The following is a 20125-nucleotide window of genomic DNA, read 5'->3' as shown; positions in this document are numbered from 1 at the left end:
CATGAAGAAAATAAAATTAATTATATCAGTTATCACAATAAACTAGAATAGTCTAATTCCTCCTACCAAATACAGAGTTTGAGGTGAAAAAACCTCAGGCAAATATCTAGTCCAAAAAAATCACTTTAGAAAGGTAATACAGATGTTGAAAGGGTGAAATATGATTTACTAGATATACAAAAACAAATGTCAATTACAAGGGACTATTCATGTCATATAAGAAAGTATTCATTTCACAAAAGGCAACATTCAATGCGAGAACCAAAATCATTGATTAGAACTCTAGCATGTGCATACCCTAATCCCTGTAATCTGTGAATATGTCATTTCACTTTGTAAAGGAGACTTTGCAAATGTGACCGAAGTTAAGGACTAGAGGAGAGATTATCTTGGATTATCCAATAAGAAGTTTCAACCTAATTATGAACCTTTAAAAGCAGAGAACCTTTCCTGGCTGTGGTCAAAAGATGTGCTAAGAAAGGGACCAGAGACATGTAATGATACTGATTTTGAAGATGGCAGCAAGGGCCATGAGCCAAGGAATTTGTGAGTGGCTTCTGGGAGTTGCAAAAGACAGAGAAATTCATTTTCCCTTCGGATATCCAGGAAGGAAAACATTTGACTGAAGTCCAGTGACACTTGTGTAAGATTTCTAATCTACAGAACTGTAGTATCATAAATATGTATCATTTTTATCCTGACAATACCAAAATACTAGAATCATCATAGTAAAATATTTTAGTATATTTTAAGTCAAAAGGCTAATATGATTCCTTTGGATTTAAATAATGTTATATAATATTTTTTTTTCTGAGAGAGAAAGACAAAAAGTCAGAAGAGAGAAGAGAGATTCTCCATAAGAATGAAAGCTGTTAACCTCTATGAGAGTTTCCATTTGTGTAAAATTCTCAATAAAACATTAAAGCATTCTACCTAAAGAGACATTTTTATAGCCATATTTTCAGAACACAAAATATAAAATGTCAAAACAAAAGCAAAGAACCAAAAACTGTCATGATCCCCTGAAAATAATTATCTAGCCTTATAAATAGCATATAGATCAAAGAGCAAATACATAAACTTTGAAACAAAATAATGCAATATAAAAGTCTACTGTGTTAAAATGGAATTCCATTTGTGTTTTCTAAGAGTACATATTTTAACTATGCAAAATTACAGTTCATGTGTGATTGATTCTGTCCTTTCAGGGTGATTGTTATTCTCATTTTATTGAATAGTCTTTGCTTCTTTTGGATGAGTTTTCATAATTTTTTAAATTTCTAATAACTTATTTGTAAAAAATTTTAATTACGTACTACACTCTTTAGATGTCGCAGTTTAAAAGTTACTACCTCAAAAAAGACAATTTGACTTTCTGCAAAATCCAAATCTATAACAAATATTCAAATAAAAAGCAGATATATTTTAGTAAATTTATTTCCTATTTAGAAATTATTTTTACCAAAAGCTGGTTAATTATTAATGGCCAAAAAGACCCTAATATTTTTAATCTTATACTTCACAGAGACTGTAATTGTAATAAAACTGCCCTTTCTCCCATTTCCCAAATATCCAATGTCTTTTGGAAGGTCTGTAATAATCTACACAATAAGTTAGTAGCGATTTTGTAGAATATCCTTAATTCACTCACAAATCACTTATTGTACGGAATACAATGCAAGTGTCAAAACAGGCTTGCTTTCCCTATGGGTTTTAAAGAGATTTACTCACTGCATAAAAAAACAAAAAATCTTGTCTAAACAACAAAATATGATCATCAACTTAAGAGGTTTGAAATCACTGACCATTATACTATTTTTAGTAAAGAAACTAAGAACAGTAGCTTTGACACTTCTTAGAAAGCTGAATATCTTATAATCTACATGCTTGGCCTTTTTAGACTTCCAAACATGGTTTTTTTATTCTAACAAGAAAGAATAAAATAATTGGCAAGATATATCTTACCATCTATAGAAAGCTGAAAGTAGTGTTTTACCGTATGTACCAGTAGGGATTCATTACCTTTTAAGGTTTAAACATCATTTAAATATAAAGTATATTAAACAGTATATCAAATTAATGACTTAATTCTTTACATTTAAGGATTTTAAAGAAAACTGCAAATATAAATAGTGGCACATTCTTGCTCAGCAATATGTCATTTTTCTCGGGCAATAAAAGGTAGAAATCTTGGAGTCATTGTTGATTTATTTAATTTGTTCCATATATACACATAGTTAAATACTGAAAGAATCTGTTCATGAATTTTCTATTAATTATGTCTCTTCCTTTCTTCTTTCCTTGTCATTGATTTTGTTCTGACCTGTATTAGCCCATATCTGGATTACTGCCTCAGATTATTAGCTGAGTATTTCATATTGAACTCCATTACCTTAAGGTCATCCCACATAGCCTGATTAATTGTCCTTACAAGATAAACATAACTTCAATACAAATGCTTCTCATGGAAGATAATTCCAGTAACATTCAAAAATATAAATTATTTGGTATCTTCACTTTACTTCCAAGTCTTAAGGGGCTCAATACCATTTCTGGGGCATCAAAGGCAGGCATTATTTCCAATTCACTGGAATATACAGGGCAGCTATCATCAAATGCTTATATAGAATGGTGAATTTGAATTCCTAGGCTAATGTGACCTTTCACACTTTCTGGTCAAGTTTCTAGAGACCTTTTTTTTTTTTTGAAATTGTGTATTTTCATATGTATGTGCTGCTACAGTTATAATTACTTAAATTTTATTTAAATTATATGTGTGTGGGGGGGTTGTATGTATATGTATATACATATATATATATTTAAGCTTTTCACACATATGTGTTGCTAGAGCTATAATTACTTAATTACACTTAGAAAATACGCAAGCACATTCACCAGTTACAAGTGTGGAAATCTGTAAATCGTTCAAGAAACAGTTTGTGGCTGTTTGGCATCAACCATGGTGGCTGGGGTTTGTGCTGTCATCTTGTGATCATGAGTTTCAGTTCTATGTAAAAAAGGGCAAAGGTAGAAAGACAGAAAAAGCCTAAGTCCTTGATGTCATTTTGGAAAACAAGAGCAACCTGGGACTGACCACACTAGGCTTCTTTTCTGTGTTTAAGACATCACATTTGGGTTTCTGATAGAAGGCCTACTTCTCAAACGGCACAATCTACATTTTGTAAAATTGAAAACAGTTATTAACAGGCACGTGACTTAGCATTAAGTCACATCTGTAAAATAGATTTTGGTTAACAGTTCTAGAAAAATTATTTTGCATGTTTTTGTTCCGACTTGTATTAGCCCATATCTGTATTATGGCATCAGATTATTAGCTGAGCATTTCATATTGGTTTTTATTACCTGAAAGTCATCCCACATAGTTCCTGATTAATTGTACCCTGTACCCACATTGTGTCTAGGCAGTAACTAGCTTGCTTTTGATTTTACATGCTCATAGGTGGAAGGAACTTGCCTTGTCTCAGATGAGGCGTTTGGACTGCAGAGTTTTAGGTTAATGCTGAAATTAGTTTAGACTTTGGGGACTGTTGGGAAGTGTGATTGGTTTTGAAATGTGAGGACATAAGATTTGGAGGGGCCAAGGGAAGAATGATATGGTTTAGCTCTGTCCCCACCAACATTTCAAATTGAATTGTATCTCCCAGAATTCCTACATGTAGTGGGAGGGACCCAGTGTGAGGTAATTGAATCATGGGGACTGGTCTTGAGTATGACCCATACTCCGATCTCCCTCCTAATCTACTGTTTCTATGCAGCCTTTGAAATAAGATTTATGGTGTATGTAGATATATACAAATATATTATACATATGGTATATATACTATTATTAAAGTTATGCCAAGTATCTGTGTACATAAAAAAAGACTTACCACATATGTGCAAAAATGAAAATGGCTGTGTTTAGGTAGTGGGAACAGGATTGATTTTTTTTTACTTTTTAATTTTCCAAAATTGTCTTTACTGTCGTTGCCTTCAAATTAAGCACTGAAAGATTTTTATAAAGAAGCAATTGATGGTTTGACTCTTGGATTGTTTGGGAAGATATAGTTGGAATCAGGAATCATTTCTCTACCTGTATAATTATTTTTAAATACTGTTTTTTTTTTAAGACAGGGTCTTACTCTGTCACCCAGGCTGGACTGCACTGTCATGATCTTGGCTCACTGCAGCCTTGACCTGCTGGGCCCAGGTGTTACTCTAACTTTAGCTTCTCAGAGTAGCTGGGACTACAGGCTTGCACCACGATATGTGGCCTCGTTATGTTTGTGTATTTTTTGTAGAGACAGAGTTTCACCATGTTGTCCAGGCTGATCTTGAACTCCTGGCCTCAAGCAATCTGCCCATCTTGGCTTCCCAAAGTGTTGAGATTATAGATGTGAGCCACTGCACCCAGCCTATTTCATATTACTCAGTACTTAAATTTTAATTAAGTGATGTGGTTCGGCTGTGTCCCCACTCAAGTCTCAAGGTGAATTGTATCTCCCATTTGTTGTGGGAGGGACCTAGTGGGAGGTAATTGAATCATAGGGGCTGGTCTTTCCCTTGCTATTCGCTAGATAGTGAATAAGTCTCATGAGATCTGATGGGTTTATCAGGGGTTTCCACTTTTGATTCTTTCTCATTTTCTCTTGCCACTGCCATTTAAGAAGTGCCTTTCACCTCCTGCCATGATTCTGAGGCCTCCCCAGCCATGTGGAACAGTAAGTCCAATTAAACCCCTTGTTTCCCCCCAGTCTTGGGCATGTCTTTACTAACAGTGTGAAAACGAACTAATATAGTAAATTGGTACCACTAGAGTAGGGCATTGCTGAAAAGATACCCAAAAATATGAAAGGGACTTTGGAGCTGGGTAATAGGCAGAGGTTCGAAGTTTGGAGGGCTCAGAAGACAGGAAAATGTGGGAAAGTTTAGAACCTCCTAGAAATTTGTTGAATGGCTTTGACAAAAATGCTGATAGTGATATGACCAATAAGGTCCAGGCTGAAGTGGTCTCAGATGGAGAGGATGAACTTGTTTGGACCTGGAGCAAATGTGACTCTTGCTATATTTTAGTGAAAAGACTGGCTGCATTTTGTCCCTGCCCTAGAGATTTGTGGAACTTTCAACTTGAGAGAGACGATTTGGTGTATCTGGTGGATGAATTTTCTAAGCAGGAAATCATTCAAGAGGTAACTTGGGTACCGTTAAAAGCATTCTGTTTTAAAGGGAAACAGAGCATAAACGTTCAGAAAATTTGCAGCCTGATGATGCAGTAGAAAAGAAAAACCCACTTTTTAAGGAGAAATTCAAGCCAGCTGCAGAAATTTGCATAAGTAGCATGGAACCTAATGTTAATCCACAAGACCATGGGGAAAATGTCTCCAGGTCATGTCAAAGATCTTCACATCAGCCATTCCCATCACAGGCCCACAGGCCCAGGAGGAAAAAGTGGTTTCATGGCCCAGGCCCAGGGTCCCCAGTCTGCATACAGCCTAGGGACTTGGGGCCCTGTGTCCCAGCTGCTCCAGCCATGAAAAGGGCCAACATAGATCTCGGGCTGTGGCTCCTGAGGGTAGAAGCCCCAAGCCTTGGCAACTTCCATGTGGTATTGAGGCTGAGGGTACACAGAAGTCAAGAATTGAGGTTTGGGAACCTCTGCCTAGATTTCAGAAGATGTATGGAAATGCCTGGATGCCCAGGCCAAAGTTTGCATCAGGGGCAGGGCCTTCATGGAGAGGCTCTGCTAGGGCAGTGCAGAAAGGAAATGTGGGGTCAGAGTCCCCACCAAGAATTTCTACTGGGGCACTGCCTAGTGTAGCTGTGAGAAGAGGACCACCATCCTTCAGACACCAGAATGGTAGATCAACCGACAGCTTGCACATGTGCCTGGAAAGGCCACAGACACTCAACACTAGCCCATGAAAGAAGCATGGAGGAAGACTGAAGCCTGCAAAACCACAGGGGAAGAGCTGCCAATACCATGGGAATACACCTCTTACATCAGCATGACCTGGATGTGAGACCAGGAGTCAAAGGAGATCATTTTGGAGCTTTAAAATTTGACTTCCCCGCTGGATTTCAGACTTGCATGGGCCCTGTAACCCCTTCTGTTTGGCCTATTCCTCTCATATGGAACTGCTGTAATTACCCAATACCTGTATCCCCATTGTATCTCGGAAGTAACTAGCTTTTTACTATACAGGCTCATAGATGCCTTGTGTCAGATGAGACATTTGGACAGTGGAGTTTTGGGTTCATGCTGTAATGAGTAAAAACTTTGGGGGACTGTTGGGAAGACATGATTGGTTTTGAAATGTAAGGACATGAGATTTGGAGGGGTCAAGGGCAGAATGATATGGTTTGGCTGTGTCTCCACCAAAATCTCAACTTGAATTGTATCTCCTAGAATTTCTACATGTTGTGGGAGGGACCTAGTGTGAGCTAATTGAATCATGGGGGCTGGTCCTGCCCATGGTATCCTCATGATAGTGAATAAGTCTTAGGAGCTCTGATGGGTTTGTCAGGTGTTTCCACTTTTGCTTCTTTCTCATTTTCTCTTGCTGCCAAGTAAGAAGTGCCTTTCAACTGGCACCATGATTCTGAGGTCTCCCCAGCCATGTGGAGCTGTAAGTCCAATTAAGCCTCTTTTTCTTCCCAGTCTAAGGTATGTCTTTATCACAGCATGAAAATGGACTAATACACTAAGTGTAACAGAAGAATAGAAGTGTGATTCGTGTTAGGAGATTATAAAATAATTATGTGGGAAGCAAACATACAATATGGCTCAAACAGTAAATCAAATGGTAATGTTTTTCTTCTTCAATTTTGGCACTCTACTGATAACAATTTCTTGAACATGTTGTTTAAAAATATATACTATCTTTTGTGATATCAGCATAAAATAATTTGTTACATTCATATCTGTATTATGCTTTCTTTAAAAGCAGTGAATTTAGCAGACTTGAGAGCTTTAACTAAGTAAGAGTTTCATCCATGATTTTCAAGTCACAAGCATTCCCTACCTAAAAATATTCCACTCCCTTTATCCTTAAAGACAAAATGACACAAATGAGGGATTATTTCTTTAAGAGGAAATACAATCCTCCATTAAGTTCATTTGTGAGTATTTTCATTCTGCCAGCAGTTAGGTAAATAGCCAAGTGCTAAAAACACTTATGCACAACACACTTGATTTATAGGTGCTTAATGTAGTAACGGCAATTCAAGAATGATTTATTAGAGTTCTCCAGAGAAACAGAACCATCACGTGTGTGTGTGTGTAGGCAGGTAGCTAGCTAGCTAGCTAGCTGGATTTATTTCAAGGAATTGAAGCAAACAATTGTGGGATCTGGCAGGTTTCAAATCTATTGGGCAGGTTGTCAGGCTTGAAACTCAGGCAGGAGTTGTTGAATTTTTGAGGCAGAATTTCATCTTCCTTCAGATAACCTGTTTTGCTTTTAAAATTTTCCCACTAATTGAATGAGGGCCACCCAAATTATCAAGAATTTCTTTTTATTAAAATGAATTGATTATAGATTTTGACTGAAACTGGAAAATACTACATGAGCACCTACATGCATGTTTGAATAACTGGGTGCTACAGCCTAATCAAGGTGACACATAAAACTAACCATCAGTCTATTTCTTGTCAACTTGGCAACCATACACATCTCCACAAACTATACTTATTCTCCACATAAGGATCATAACATATTTGCCATATTTGCACCTAACATGAGACAACTATCCTGCGTACAAACAAAATCATGCTAATCCTTTCCCTGTAAGTCAATATAAAATCCTTGGGCAATGTTCATTTTTCTACTTGATATCCTATAACCAATATAATACAATGGGGTGAAAATAATTAACAACAACTTACTTTATATTTTCTTTTCTCTATTTTTTTTTTTTGAGAGTGTGTGTCTCACTTCATCGCCCTGTCTGGAGTGCAGTGATTCAATCTCAGCTCACAGCAACCTCCTCCTCCTGGGCTCAAGTGATTCTCCTGCCTCAGCCTCCTGAGCAGCTGGGATCACAGTCACCCACCAACACGCATGGCTAATTTTTATATTTTTAGTAGAGATGGGGTTTCGCCATGTTGGCCAGGCTGGTCTCTGACTCCTGACCTCAAGTGATCCTCCTGCCTTAGCCTCCCAAAGTGCTGGGATTACAGGCATGAGCCACTGTGCCCAGCCACTTACTGTATATTTTCAAATAGCTAGAAGAGTGGGATTTGGATGTTCTCAACAAAAAGAAATGATAAATGTTTGGGGTGATGAATGTGCTAATTACCCTGGATTTATTATAACATACTGTATATATGCATAAAATACATATATATTTATATAACCTCATAAATTAAAAGAATTAAATAAATGTGATCAGGAAAAAATGATGTGGGGACAGTTGGACATGTAAATGAAAAAACTTTAATCTGAATGTGAACCTCATAACTTATGCAAAAATCAAAACAGACTACAGACCTACATGTAAGAGCTAAAACTGTAAACTTTAGGATAAAACATGGGTATACATTTCTTTGTGATCTTGAGCTCAGCAATTATTTCTCAGAAATGACACCAAAAGCACAACAGTAAAAGAAAAAAAAAATGGACTCACTCAAAATCAAATGTTTGCATTTCAAAAAAGTACAATCAAGAAAATAACAAGATGCAATTTACCCATGTAAATAAACTGCACATATACCCACTGAACATAAAATAAATGTTGGAAAGGAAAACGATTAAGTAAATAAATGAAATAAAATCGTTCTCTCTGAAAAAATAAATAAAAGTTCTGTTGTTCTACATAGTCACCAAAATGAAAGAAAGTGAAAAGACATCTCACAGGTTAAATATGTGTAAATTACATACTCAATAGGGACATACATCGAATATACAAAGACTCTAATGACTCAATAATAAAAATATTCTTATTGTTTTAATGGGAAAAGAACTTGAATAAGTATTTCAAAAAGAGTATATCGAAATGGCCACTAAGCACATGAAAAGATGCTTGATATGAAATACTTGATATGAAATGCTTGCTATGAAAAGTAACTAAGGAAAAGCAAATCAAGACCACATGAAATACACTTACCACCCACTGTAATGGCTATAACAAAAAAGACATAACATGTGTTGGCAAGAGTGTCATGAAAATCTAACTTTCATATCTTGCTGAGGATGATGTAAAATGGTGCAATCACAATGGAAAATAGTTTGGCAGTTCCTCAAAAATTTAAACATAGAATTACCATGTGACCCACCCAGCAATTTCACTCCTAGATATTTACCACAGAGAAATTGAAACATATGCTCACGCAAAGATTTTTATGTGAGTGTTTAGTGCAGCAATATTCACTGTAGCCAAGAAGGGGAAGTAACTCAAATGCCCCTGAGTTGATGAATGGTTACACAAAATGTAGTAGATCTATATAACAGAATACTGTTTGACAGGAAAAAGGAGTGAAATATTGATGTACAGTACATAAGTGAACCTCAAAACATTATGTTCAATGAAATAATATAGATTCAAAATAACACATAGTATATAAATCTGTTTATATGAAATATCTTGAATAGTTAAAAGAGTAGAGATAGGAAGTAGATGAGAGGCTGCCTAAAGCTGGAGCAAGAGAAGAATAGAGATTGACAGTTGCTGGGCAAATCTAATATTAGATTGTTGTAATGGCTGTACAATTCTGTGAATATAGTTAAAATCACTGAAATGCATTAATTTTATGATACATAAATTAAAGCTGTTTAAAATAGGTAAAAAAAATAGTATGATGGCAATAACTATAATTAATACATCTTTTGTTAGATAAGTAGGTAAAAGAAGATAATAAAATAATTGGTATGTATTATATATACGCACATATAAGAAATTAAAATTTGCAATAGTTACAATCTTCATTTCTGCAACTGATCACATGATCATAGCTAATATTTATAACTACTTTCTTCTACTATCCATACCATATTTGCATTGGTCTCAGCAAGCCCCTAAGCTGATAATGGCTCTTTGACCACTGGGATTCCCTAAACCTTTATTCATGAAGGGTCTGGGTCATTACTAGTCCTTCCTGATTTGCATTGTTATTGTTTCCCATTGAGTATAATCAGAAGGCATGATGGTACTAGAAGATACCCTAAAAATTCTGTATGTCCTGTCTCCCAGACACATTTCCTTACTTCAGTTGTGTAAGAGCAGTCCAATCTCCTCTCACTAATCAGGACAAATCAACCCAGTCAGCATAGTAGCTTCATTGCCTGTTGATTCAGAGGAGTGAGAAGCATAATGTAGTAGGGTGACAGTCTTAGCTTCCAGTTCATTGGAATCACTCTTATGTCTCTTAGTGGAAACATTTCTCTCTTTGAAATTAAGACCTCTAGACCAGCAGAGCTCAAGGTTTCAGGGATAGGAAGTAACACTAGCTCCTAGTGCATCACTAGGGATACTGAGTGGTGCCACTCTCCTTTCCCTTCCTTGATTTTGGGACCTGTGAAATCTGGCCATGAATGAAACACCACCATATATTTAACATGGATTCAGAACATATACAGACTCCTGGTGAATGTCACCCCAGTGCTGTAAGGAATTCTACCTACCTGATCCTGTAGCTGAGTTTTCAAAAGGCCATTCCACCATTCTATCAAGCTGCTTGTTACAAGATTATGGAAAACACAGTCATACTAGTGAATTCTATGAGTATGTTCCCCATTACTGTACTTTATTTGCTCTAAAGGGAGATTCTGATCAAAAGCAATGCTTTGAGGAACACCATAATGACAGATAAGGCATTTTCTGCATTCTACAGATAGTAGTTTGGGCAGAAGCATTGTGTAGAAAGAAAGCAAATCTATGTCTAGTGTAAGTATCTGTCTCTGTTTGGCCTACTGTAAGAAAAACATCTTAGGACAGGTAACTTATGAAAAAAAATTTTATCACTCACAATTCTGTAGGTTAGGAAGTTCAAGAGGCCTGCAGATTGGGTGCCTGATGGAGACCCATTCTTCATTGGTGATGACTTCCTGCTGTGTCCTCACATGGCTGAAAAGGATAAAAATGATACCTTAATTCCCTCTTATAAGGGACCAATTCATTCATGAAGGCTCTTCTCTCTTGACCTAATCAACCCCTAAAAGGCCCCCATCCTAAACTATTACCTTGAGGGATAGGTTTCAGCCTATAATTTGTGGGGAGACACAAACATTCAGACCATAGGAACATCTCTTGTAGTAAAATAAAATGCTTTTCCTTCCATGATGGAAGTGATGCATTGTAATTAGCCTGCCACCAGATAGCTAGTAACCAATCCCAGAAAATGGTACCATGTCATAGGCCCACTGCTGATACCTACAGTTGGTTTACTGTTCACTCAGCAGTGGTTGTAGCCAGTGTGGCCTTAGTGAGTGGAAATTCTCATTTCTAATCTCCTAGATAACCTCCATTCCTGCCAAACATGGCCACTTTGTTCATGAGGCCATGGGGCAATGACACAGGAGGTGGAATAAAGAGGCTGATTGGGATACATAGAATAGATAATGTTGTACACTTAATTATTAAAAGCCCTCTATGCTAAGGTTAGCCTTTGGTGCACATTCACATGAAATGTACTTTTTTAAAAATCATTTTTTACTTTCCTCTTCCCCAAATATCTTGGTCCTCAACTTTTTAGTCTTGTTCCTGCCAAGTCCCTGACCATCAGGGACTACAGCCCATGAATCAGCATGCAGTCACACATCTGGCCATTTCTCCTTCTAAGAAAAATAAAATTTTCCAAGCAAAATTTCCCCTCACTTTTTTTTTTCTTCCCTGTCCTTCAGGAATGTTTTAGAGAGGCGCTGTAGTGCTCCAGCTGTCCAATTTCAGGTAATGCCTACATATGATGCAGAGCCATCTGTATAACAGGCTCAATTATTCTCTTCCTTTGTCACCTGATTAGAGAGAATTTACCATTAGGCCTCCAACTAATGGAGACTGAGAGACAGAAGGCAGTGTAGCAAAAAGGCGACCGTTGGCATGTGGGCAATTTCTTCATTTAAGTTATTTGTGCCTTTAGGACCTGCTCAGGCCCAATCTCATATAAACCACTTCCATTTGTTTATGGAGTACTGCTGTATACACCCAACTTTACAGCTTGGTAGGTCAGACAACATTCAGTTCATGATGGGCAGCTCAGGTCACATGGGAGCTTGATGGTCCATGGCTAGGTGTTCAGTCTTTACTAAGGCAAAAACTGTTTCTTAAAAGGAGCTATTCACAGAGAATGGCAAGGCGTGGCTTAAATTCATAGATATCTGCAATATGATTTACCTACAGGGGCCTGCCAAGGGCTCTAAACAACATCTCTATCTGACTCTGAAGCTTCAATCACCATTGGATCTGCTGAATGATATGGCCCAAATGGCAGAGCAGCTTCCCTAGCAGCTTGTAACCTGTTTCTAAACCTTATCTTTTTCTGAGCTTCACTCAAAACTGCAACTCTTTTCATCATGCAATAAATAGGATGCGGTAGCACAATCAAATTAAAAATGTGTTACCTCCAAAATCCAAAGAAGCCCACTAGGTAGGTGTTGGATCTCATTTTCTGGTGGTAAAACCAGACACAACCACTTAGAAAGGATCTATCAATATTCTCATCACCACTAAGTACCTAGTAATTGAAGTTTAAGAGCCATAAATTTTTGTTGGATATATTTCCCACCATTTGACAAATTTCCTATCAATAAGTCCATCATACTTGATAGTTTTTGCTTACTCGGTCCAATTAACATAGTGTCATCAATTTGGTGAACCAGTCTGATGATGTCTTGTGGAAGGGAAAGGTAAGCAAGGTAGACTGAACTTTAACATAGATCAGGGGAGCTGACATACCTCTGTGTTAGGAGAGTGAAGATGTATTGTTGACTTGCCAAATGAAAGTACGCTGCTCTGATGGGCTTTAGTATCAAGTGTGGAGAAAAAAACATTTTTCAGGTTATTAGCTGTATGCCAGGTATCAGGTATGTGTTAATTTGCTCAAGCAACAAAACCATATCTGGAACAGTAGCTGCAATTGGAGTCACCGCTTGGTTATGCATAGGATAATCCAAGATTCATTTTCCAAGATTCATCTGTATTCACCATAGGCCAAATAGGTGAATTCAATGGGGTTGTTATGGGAATCATCTCTGTTGCATTCTTCTAGTCTTGAGTGGTGGCACTAATCCCTGCGAACTCTCCAGGAATATGTGGTTCCTTCTGATTTACTATTTTCCTCAGTAGAAGTTCTAGTGGTCTCTACTTGGGCTTTCCTATCATAGTATCACTCACCTCACAGTTCAGGAAACGTATATTTGTATTCTACCAGTTGCTAAGTATAACTATTCCAATTCTGTATTCTGGAAATATGGAAATAACTACAGGATGTGTCCGGGGACCAACTAGACTCATTGTGAGAAGGATCTGAGCTAAAATTCCATTAATTACCTAACCTCTGTAAGTCTTACTCTGACTGGCAGAACACAGTGACATTTTGAGTCTTGTAATTAATGTCAGTTCACTGTTCAGTAATCATCAAACATCTTATTATTTCTATTTCCTCTATGTACAGTCTCTCTGGTAAAATGCCAGAGGTCCCTTTGGAGAAGGCTAGCAGACATATTATAGGTATAAATTTTTGGCAGCATAGCAGGGTCTTTCCTCAAGAAACCCAGCTGCATCCTTAATCAAGGAGCTAAGTGGTGAGAAATTGAGGTTGCTGTACAAGAAATATTTGGAATTAAAAAACTTTAAAAATTCTGCTCTTGTTGTTGACTCATTGCCTTGGGACAATTTTAACATGTTTCTTTGGCTGAGAAATGGCTCACATCACTGGGGCCACTCGTGCTGCTGTCTGAGGTATAACATGAGCAATGAAAAAGACCTGATAAGAAATTTATGAGCAGAGGTAAAGGGGTTCCAGAGGTTTTTTAAAATTATTTTACCCCTTTCCTAAAAACCAGGGAGTGTTCCTATTTCCAATGTTGATTCCTTTGAAGGCTTTAAAGGTGAATGTAATGACTATGTCTCTTTCCTGGTGGAGTGGCAACCAAAAAAATTAATCAGAGGTACCTTGATGGGAAGTAAGCTCCTGCCTACGATAAAGAAGCTTGTAAAAAAACAGTGTTACTGCTACAAAATTTAAAGAGCCAGATTAAGTGGAAAAAATCTATCCAAACCTATGTCCTTAAAGACATTCCATCAGATTAAAATTGAACCCGACAGAATTTGAGTAGTCAAATTTCTTAAAAGAAGTGAACTGCAAACAAGTGAGCAAATATTCTATGAGTTGAGTTTTCCTAGGAACATTTGCCAATTCTTGGCATGGAGCAAGATGCTGCAAATCTAGTAAAATACTACTGCTGAGAGGCAGAAAAGCCAACAGAGCTTTTTAGCAATCGCACAAAGCAAAAGAGGCAAAAATTGAAGTACATGGCTGACAAGACAGACAGGACTTGAAAGACCAACATGAGAAAAAAGGGGCAGTGTGTGAAGTCAAGTTTCACTTGAAGGCATTTGCTAAATTATTAAACTGTTTCAGGGTAAAAAGCAGAAAAACTAAACTGAAAGCTTCTAAAAGACAAGTAGTGGAGGTTTCAACAATGTTTTTATTCTGAGGCCACACAACTGATGTCCAAATCACACTAAGGAAGAAAATAACTTAGTAAATGCCTTAATCTTTCAGTTGCAAGTGGTATGACTAATTCTGAAGAGCAGATAATAACCAAAAGTAGAATGAACCTATAAGCCTTACTCAGCTGAGTTCCCATTTGATTTAAGATCAATGGACCCTTAGTTTACCAAGTTATACAGAGTAAACCAACTCAAGAAAAAAAATACCATTACTTAGAAACTTTACAGACTCAATGTCCTGGATTTAACAGAAACTTTTCAAGTATAACAAAAGACTAAAAGAAATATATGACAGGCAACAGAAACAAACCAAGAGATATCGCAGTTATTGACACTATCTTGCCAGTATTCAGACTGAAAAAGAGAGAGCAAACACAATGGCAAGCACAAAAGAGAGCATGAGAAAGATATGGGGCACAGTGAAAATGACTAGTGTAGGGCAAATGAGAACCATGAAAGAGAGAGGAGAGAAAAATGCAGGGCAATATTGCAAAAGATAATGCCTGAGATTTTTTCCAAAACTGATTAATGATATCAAAACATGAGTTCAAGAAACTGTACATTCCAAGTAGGGCAAATACAAAAAAAGCCACAACTAGGCATATTAGAACTACTGAAAGTCAAAATCAAAGACAACAATCAGAAAAAATAAAAATACTGACTGCAAAGAGAGCTTTTTGCCAACAAAAGGAAAAACATGAAAGGAACAAAAACGAATATCAGGAATGAAAAGGGGGTGTAAAGATTCTGTAGATTTTAAAGATAAAACAAGAACATTTATGTACAATTTTATGTCAATAAAAATAAAAACTTGTATAAGGAAATAGTCCCAGAGACATAACTTGACTATCACAATAAAAAATACAGTATCAGAACAGTTTCATTCATATCTATTACATAATTTAAAACTGTAAATAAAGACTTTTGTACAAAGAAAAATCTAGGTCAAATGGCTTTGCTGGTTAATTCTCTCAAACATTGATGGAAGAACTAATATCAAACATTATTCCTTCAGGAGCTCTTATATGGCAGAAACAAGCAATGGGGAAAGGATTCCCTATTTAATAAATGGTGTTGAGAAAGCTGGCTAGCCATATGCAGAAAGCTGAAACTGGATGCTTTCTTATACCTTATACAAAAATTAACTCTAGATGGACCAAAGATTTAAACATAAGACCTAACACCATAAAAACTCTAGAAGAAAACCTAGGCAATGCCATTCAAGACATAGGCATGAACAAAGACTTCACGACTAAAACACCAAAATCAATGGCAACAAAAGCCAAAATAGACAAAAGAGCTTCTGCACAGCAAACTAAACTATCAATAGAGTAAACTGGCAACCAACAGAATGGGAAAACATTTTTTGCAATCTACCCATCTGACAAAGGGCTAACATCCAGAATCTACAGAGAACTTAAACAAATTTACAAGAAAAAGACAACCCCATCAAAAAGTGGGCAAAGGATATGAACAGACACTTTTCAAAAGAAGACATTTATGCAGCCAACAAACATATGAAAAAAATTATCATTACTGGTCACTAGAGAAATGCAAATTAAAACCACATTGAGATATCAACTCACATCAGTTAGAAAGGCGATCATTAAAAAATCAGGAGACAACAGATGCTGGAGAGGATGTGGAGAAATAGGAATGCTTTTTCACTGTTGCTGAGAGTGTAAATTGATTCAACCATTGTGGAAGACAGTCTGGTGATTCCTCAAGGATCTAGAAATAGAAATATCATTTGCCCCAGCAATTCCATTACTGGGTATATTCAAAGGATTATAAATCATTCTATCATAAAGACACATTCACACGTATGTTTATTGCAACACTGTTCACCATAGCAAAGACGTGCAACTAACCCAAATGCCCATCAATGAGAGACTGAATAAAGAAAATGTGACACATATGCACCATGGAATACTATGCACTCATAAAAAAAGGATGAGTTCATGTCCTTTGCAGGGACATGGATGAAACTGGAAGCCATCATTCTCAGCAAACTGACACAAGAACAGAAAATCAAACACTGCATGTTCTCCAACTCATAAGTGGGTGTTGAGCAAAGAACACACAGACACAGGGAAGGGAACATCACACACTGGGCCTGGAGGTTCAGGGGCGAGGGGAAATATATCAGTGGGTCAGGGTGTCAGGGAGGAATAGCCTTAGGAGAAATACCTAATGTAGATGAGGAGGCGATGGATGCAGCAAACCACCACCATGGCATGTGTATACCTATGTAACAAACCTGCACAATCTGCACATGTACTCCAGAACTTAATAATAATAAAGAAAATAATAATAAAAAAGAAAAAAACATTATTCATACTCATCCAGGTAATCAAAAGGTGGTGGAGGTACATCTCAAATCATTTTACGAAGTCTACATAACCCAATTAACACACCCTCACAAAGACAAGAAAATAAATCAACGGATATGTTTCTCTCATGAACATATATGCTAAGTTCTAAGTAAATATCGACAAGTTAAAAATCAATCAATACACTTCACATTACAGAAGAAATAGAGGAATATCCCATGATTAGCCTAATGGGTTCAGAAAAAAAGCATTTGATGAAACTCAATATTAATTAACAATATCCATTCGTGACAAAAACTATTGGCAAACAAAGAACAAAACAACTTCTTTTATTTTGAAAAAAAAAGTTACCAGGAAAAACTGGAGCACATATCATATATAATGAAATTAAGGCTGGGCACAGTGACTCACACCTGTAATCCCAGCACTTTGGGAGGCCAAAGTGGGTAAATTGTGAGGTCAAAAGTTCGAGACCAGCCTGGCCAATATGGTGAAACTCTGTCTCTACTAAAAATACAAAAATTAGCTGGGTGTGATGGTATGCACCTTTAGTCCCAGCTACTCAGGAGGCTGAGGCAGGAGAATCACTTGAACCCAGGAGGTGGAGGTTGCAGTGAGCCAAGACTGCACCACTGCACTCCAGCCTGGACAACAGAGCAAGACTCTGTCGAAAGAAAAGAACAGAAAAGAAAAGAAAAAAAGAAAAGAAGAAAAGAAAAGAAAAAAAAGGAAAGGAAAGGAAAGAGGAAAAAGGAAAGGAAAAAGGAAAAAGGAAAGGAAAAAGGAAAAAGGAGAAAGGAAAGGAAAGGAAAGGAAGAAAAAGAAATTAAGCTAAATTGTTTTTCTTGAAGAACAAAAACAAGAGGATGTATTTTATATTTACTTCTATTCAGCATAGTTCTGGCAATCTGACTAAGTATTCTTAGAACGAATATTTCAGCAATTAGGAAGAAACAAAATACTCATTACCTGAAGATGGCATAATTGTGAATGCATAAAATTCAAAATAGTGTACAAATATTTGAAATTAATTAGTGAACTTAGAAAGTTCACTGATACAATGTCAATATATAGTATTTAATTATATTTCTACATATCAGCAACAGACAAATGAAAAAGGAATGCTTAAAAAGAGACATTGAGCATAGCATAAACCACACCAATATATATTTATAAATTAAAAATAGTACTGCAATGTCTATAGGATGAAAATTATAAAACATCATTTCAAATAACTAAGGAAGACCTAAGTAAGTGAAGGAATAGTCAGGTACAAGAGTTAGAAGACTTATACTGGTAAGATGTAATTCTCCCTAAATGTTCATCTGTAAATTCAACACCAGGCAAAATTATAGAAACTTGTTTAAGTGAGTGTGGGCATATGTGTGTAAATTAAGAAATATGTTTTATATATATATATATACATATATGTATACACCCCAATGCAAAGGGTAAAACCAGCTAAGACAATTTAAAAAAAAATAAAAGTAAAGCTGGTATACTATCAAATATCAAGATGCATTACACAGCTACAGTAATTAAAACAGTGTGTTATTTATATAAAGATAGAAAAACAACAATGCAATATAACAGAAAATCCAGGAAGACACCTTTTTATATGTGGTTCTGTGAATTATGACAAAGGTTACCCTCTAAAAGGGTTGAAAGATGATGCTAACTTCAAAAGCTGCAATGGCCTTTCCCATCATAAATTTGGTGTGCTCATTTCTTATTTTCATTTAAATGGAAGAATATATATGTATTATTTTGTGTCTAGCTTATTTGCCTTTTGCGGGGAATCATCCCTTTTCTTGCATGTGAAAATATTTTTTTCATTATTACTAGTATATACTATTTCATTGTTTGAGATTATAACGCTTAATTACAACAGCAATAGATTAGAATTACTAATCGGGCCATGTACATGGTAATGTTCAGTTTCTTAACCTGGGTGCCAGTTACATAAGTGTGTTAACCTAAAAAAAGTAAAGTTACCACGTAATTTTCATATTTTGCTGTATGTGTGTTTTATTTTAAATATTTTGTTTTAAAAAGTAATTCTATAATTCATTAGCCTATCTGGAAATTTTACACTCCCCTCTAATTACACCAAATTGAATTAACAAAAATTAATTACTAGTTTTTGTCATCTCCCTAGGGAATATTCCTTTATCTGTTTATGAAGCATTTATCTGATACCTTAAGGGGAACATTAACTCAAAAGCAAAACATCCAACATTATTTATATTTATTTTGAAGGAAAATCAAAAATTAACAGCATACAGTATCAATAGCAGAATTATTTCAACAGTTAAGTAATTAAAAATAAAAAAGATAATGCTAGATTTATATAATATTAGCAATATAAAAATAAAAATATTTTTAAAATTATAAATATCAGGTAAGGAAACAATAATCATTAAAATCAATAACCAAATAGATTAGAGTGTAAAGAAACCAGATACAAATATTAGTAAAATGGAAGATGTGAATAAAGAATTTTTTCAAAAGTTACAAGAAATCATGCAAAAATAGAAGTTAGAAGAAAAGGAGTGAATTTGAATAGGATTATTAATATTCAGGTACATATAGTCTTCAACAGAGAGGAAATAACAACAGACAAAGGGATAATTTTTTAAGCAACGGTCAAAATAAAACTCTTAGAAATAAAGATGAAGTAACTCATGTCATGGATTGTTAAACAGAAAAGATATAAAATTGAAAATTAGTAAAAGTTCAAAAATTTCAGACAGAAAAATACAAAATAGGTACAAGCCTTCTCAACACAATGTGAGATTCTAGCAGACAATAGAACAATATGTTTTTTAATCAAAGGAAAATATTTTTAACCAAAATTTTATATCCAAACAAACGGTCATCCAAATGCAAAGGTCAGGTATTATAAGAAATGCTTCAGAAAGTTTTCTTAAAAAGATCCCAAATGTGTTTAAAAAAATAATGAAATACAGTTGTAAACATGTTTAGAGGAGTTGCTTAGGAGGATAAATCTCAAAGCTGCAGCAAAAGATGCTATATATGAGTATACAATATACTGGTAAAGGTTTTTTTTTTTTTTTTTTTTTTTTTTAATCTAACACTGAAGAGAGCATTTATAATCAACAATGGAG

This window comes from Sapajus apella, unplaced genomic scaffold (assembly GCF_009761245.1).
Source record: "Sapajus apella isolate SASKATOON/1434 unplaced genomic scaffold, GSC_monkey_1.0 scaffold17, whole genome shotgun sequence".
NCBI lineage: Eukaryota > Metazoa > Chordata > Mammalia > Primates > Cebidae > Sapajus > Sapajus apella.
The sequence above is the reverse complement of the archived record's forward strand: the minus strand, read 5'-3'. Positions refer to the sequence as shown.